The sequence below is a fragment of the Nesoenas mayeri genome (genome assembly GCF_963082525.1).
Source record: "Nesoenas mayeri genome assembly, chromosome: 3".
In the NCBI taxonomy this organism is placed as follows: Eukaryota; Metazoa; Chordata; class Aves; order Columbiformes; family Columbidae; genus Nesoenas; species Nesoenas mayeri.
In genome coordinates this window covers 65764311-65769450 of record NC_137544.1, presented here as the reverse complement: position 1 = coordinate 65769450, position 5140 = coordinate 65764311, and positions in this window count along the sequence as shown.

Below are 5140 nucleotides of genomic sequence, written 5' to 3'. Positions count from 1 at the left end.
TATGCAGCTCCAATTTCAAAAATGCAAAATTATTTTTTTCTTCAAGGATAGTTCTGTTAATACAGTCCTTAACAAACACTAACAAATCTGCCTAGTAGCCTTGCCAGATTAGGAAGTTCAAGTCTATATCCCCAAACCATGATGCCCTTCAGACTTGTACAAAGAAGCTATCACTCATAGCTACATTTATTAAAATTTGAAGATACATTTTATTTTTCACAAATGCAGAAGAACTCAGAGATCCTAGAACCTAAAGTACTTATTTTCAACTAATGAATTTAATATATGCCACCCTGCACATTAGCCTTATCTGCAGAGTCATTGCCACAGCTTAGCAAAGAGACACAGGTGACCTGGGTCACTAAGACAGAAGTAAAGCAAATGACTGAGATTGCCTCTTCAACGTGAAGGAAAAAGCTGAACACAGAAACTTCTACTTTCCACAAAGATAATTGTTTGGACATCAGTCTAGTACATGAGTTAATACTTTATTATTAATATCCATATGCTAGAAAATTAGGCAAAATGTTAGCATCAAATTTGTTTAGAGACCCGAACTGTAGCAAGCACATCAGATATTCCTAGCATCTCAGAATTCACAGCAGCCTTCCAGGCCATTGTGGCTATTGGTCCTGTGTCCCTCATTTCCAAACCTTAGTCCTCATATGGCTGCTACACAGCACAAATTAGTCAGCTCTAAACATACCACTTTAAATGACGTGCACACAGATTTTATGATGGATGTCAGGACAGCTCTCATTTCCCCAAGTCAGCACCTGGTGTCCTCACAGCTCAACACCTGTGAGAGCGAAGGAAAATCTCTGCTACATCAGGTCAGTGGTTTACCTCACATCTAACCTCTCTGACACTGGCTTATATTAGACTCCTAGACTGAGTTAGTTTAATCTTTCACTCCATTAGCACCCATCCATCTCCTTTTTACAAAGGCACACCACAGTCCTACCCAAGCCTCTCACATCCTGCATCTTTCCTTCACTGCTGCCTCCCTCCTACCAAGTGCTCCATAGCCTGGCCTCCACATTTCTTCTCATTAGCTACCATCATTTACTCTAACCTCTTCAACTGGCTAGCTCTTGGGCTCCTGCTGCCAAACTCTACAGAACTGTCTAGGAAGATTAGGGGCACAATTTTCAAGAGAACATAGGCCAATGCTAAACATATTTACAAATCCTGAAGTTGTATGAAAAAAGTGTTGAAATCTATGATTCTAGGTTATGTGTATTTGTCATCATCTGAATTCTGTAACCCAGGTCTAGGTCCCAGAGTTATGTAGCACCACTATATAAAAATCATACTTAAAATCCCTGTACATTGAACAACAGAGGTTTTGTTTACTTCAGGAAAGAAAGACAAGTTTCAGATAAAACACTGCACTGAAACTAAGAAGGCGGAGACATGCTGATCTCCATCAGTGTGACTTTGGGTAAACGGCTTAAAAAAGAAACAAGACAGAGAAATTATCTGGGTTATGCTAGATAAACTGTTCACCAAGGTGACCCCAGTGGGCTCTCCTGGCCACTGAAATATTAATATTAATTAACGGACTTGCCTGTAAATTCGTAAATAGAATTTTTTATGCCATACATTCTTTACATTGCATGGTGAGTGCAGTGGGCTAGTCTGACATAATAAAGAGCTGTAGGATCTCATCCTCCTATTACCCAGGACCATATCTTGTTACTTATACATAATAGAACTCCACACCTATTTTGCACAGGTGAAAGCTAAAGTTACTAATGAACAAAGAGATAAGGAACACAATTAGTCTGTTCCAGAGATGCACAGGTTTGCTCTACCCAAACAGCAACCAAACTTGAGGTCAGGTCATGCAGCCCATTAGTACGGTATATGTGATTTAAAATAGCCTTCACAGTGTTACTAGCAAAACCCCATCACTATATCACCTTGAGGATATGCCTGAGGAGAGAAATGAGGATGTGTCTTGGGAGAACTTCAGAACCAGTTGAAGGCCATGATGAAAATGGCTCTGGGGTTACTGAGAAAGTGCCTTCCTTCCCCTCTGTTGCATGACTCCTGTTCCTTGCTCTCCTTGGGATACATGGATGCAGTACAGGCTCTTCGATAAAACGATGCAAGGTGAGGGAATATTTCCACCAGCCAGGCTGAAGGAGAATACAGCCTGCTTCCAGACCCCTTCTTGCCATGCCTTAGAAGAAACTAGTATACTGGCCATCTTTACAAAGTGCCAAGCCACAACAACCCATTTCTCATCTGTTTATTAAGTAAGCTATAGTTTAGGACTCATGGAATTACTGTGGAAGTGAACCTGCTACACAAAACTCTGGGTTTGCTATTATGTATATATTTATAGATATATATACATATGTATATATATGTATAACTGCATTGGAGTGACCTCACTGATCAGCAGTCCTAGGACAGTCTTTAACACACTATTTTCACCCTAAAATTCTCTGCAAGTCTTGAGTTTTGCTCAAGTCCTCAGCTCATCTATTTCTAGTTACAGCCCTGGAAACTTTCCTGTTCATAGTGTGTTGCAGAAAAGAGACAAGCAAAAATCTGATTTGAGATGGAGATTGTGATTGATGTTGAGGCACCCATAAAAAATGTACAAGTCTCAAAGCTATGTATTTGCCTTTCCTACATGCACAACACTATTACCCACAAGAAGGAATTACTGGTCTGCAACTTTACAAACACATTTTCAGCAGAATCTCGACTACATAGTCCTTCATTATCTGAAATTATTTGAAGAAAGGGTCTCATGCATTATCATGCTTAAAATGTCCTTCACAATCTGAAACCATTGTTGTAAAGATTTATTTCATATTGCATATGTCCTTGAGTAATAACTTCACAAAGAGGTGCATTTAACTACCTCTCCCCTACCTTGAAATTCTGCTTAATGATGCCTATCTTAAATGGGCTCAAATCCCAGGGCTTTTTGTCAGTCCTTTCTGTAGCCCAGGTTTTTATATGCACCTGCCAAAAGGCTAATTTAATTAGGCATGGTAAGTCTTCCGTCTTTAATAATAAAGACTTGTATATAACACTAGATTTACATGGGCATCTATTTTTAAGACTTTTAAAAGATATTTATTTTTAATACACCAAAGACCCTTCTGACAGTGAGTATGATACAAATCTGGCTGTGACAAAAGATGCAGAGTGGGTCTCCTAGCAGCCTAGATATTTGTTGCTCATCTTCCGCATCCCTTCCACAGCCAGGCATGGGTGTATTCAAAGGTCTAAATACTAATTGTGTCCAGGCTTACATTAAACTCCTCTGATGGCTTTGGTAGAACAAAGGGCAGGCATAGATAGAGGCTCTTGCACACTGTGCACATACCCAGACATAAAAGTCTTTGAGAATGGCCCAGTTTTAAAGCCTTTTTCCTCTCACTCTGTGTATGACTAAACATGCTATACTTCAGAAGGGGATAAAGAGGCAGTGACTTTGACTATGTGAAATCTGACTTCTTGCTTTCCTTTCTCCTTGTACACAACTTTTTCCAGTGACAATATAATTCCTATTCTAAAGCTCTTTTTTCTGAATACGATGCTAAATGGCTCTCTCCTGTCAATAAAGGATGCTGAAAATACTCTCTCTGGCCATGAAGTAATACATGCTATCCACAAAAAGTGCCCATTATCAGCTTACTAGATCCTCCATTCCACTATATGCCAGATAAGACTTGACAGTACATAACTTGAAAAAAGGAATACCGGTTACCCAGATCTGTGTCCCTCTCAAAGTCCTGTCACACCTTCTTCCCTTTCTCTCCCCTTCTTCCCCTGTGCTAATGACCAGAGAAACTTTAGACGAGTGTATGACCTACTTCTGCTACTGTTCCCTACCCTAATTGGCACTGGCCCCTACTGTTTGTGGCATGGAAACATGGGAAATCTTCAAAGTAAAATGCCAGAGGTTTTGCATCTTTCTGTCAGGGTGCAACTTCCTGCTTCTTCTCCATTTCTGCCAGTATCACTCTGGGAAGTAGTGGAAGGTGCTCTGCACATGATGAGCAGATACACTGTGTGTCCATAAGGAGGCGGCTGGAGCAATCACTGACTTTCTATCTCCCTCCTGCTTACTAGAAGGTATTCTTTCTGCTTTACCAAAGATCATTTCTGATTTCACTGATGGAATGTTAAAAACCTAGGTCCTAGTAATTAATGATCAGCCATCCAGCAGGCAGTCCTGAGGATGCATCTCTTTGCTCATCTGCAACAAAATGATCACGGAAATATGCTGATGCAAACAAACAGTGTAAGAGTCAAGCACCCGGCACAAGGCAGGTACAGTTCAGAGAACTGTTTGGTTGTCTTCCTGATCTGTGGCATCGCATCCAGTAACAATCATACCAATGTCTAGGACAGAGGATCCTTGGAGCTCTGGCACAGAAAGTCCTTTGAAAATCCTGAGAATTCGTGAGGTCCCAGTCATTTCCAAAGCACAATTCTGTTCACAGTCGCCCCTCCCAGCGTAGTGCCGTACAGTTCACCACGTTTTATTACGAGGCTCAGCTACCTCTGTAATCACAGAGGGCATCGTTTTGTCAAGATCCCTGACTCATTACGTTAATCAGTCGCACGCTGATCCCCTCCCTGCCCCGGTCCAGGGCCCGCGAAGTCAGTGTCTACTGACTCTTGTTCGCCACCGATGCATGCGGCGCTCGGGAGGGGAACATTTTAAGCGCTTTCCAAGTGCCACCAGCAGGGGAAGGGGAAACCTGCTGGCGTGCCCCCCGCTCCCCCCGGCCTTCCAGCGGCGCGACGGGGCGGGCAGGTCCCGCTCTGCACCAGGTGCATCCCGGCGAGAGCTCCGCTCACCGCGGGAGGCGGCCGCGCCGGGGGGGCTGACCGTGTCCCGCCGGCCCGGGAGGGAGCGGAGTGGGGAGGCCCCTCCTCCCCACCACCCTCTGCCCCTCCTGCCTCCACAGGCCCCTCCTCCCCTGCCCGCCTCGCCCGCCTCACACATGTGCCCGCACCCACTGGCGGGGCGCGCCGTCGGAGCGGGCGGGTGCCGCCGCCTCCCCGGCACCGCGCGTCGCGCCATCCGCGCCCCGCACCAGCACGGCGCTGGGCATCCCTCGGGCGCGGAAAGCCGCTGGCCGCGCTGACGCCGCTGCGCGCC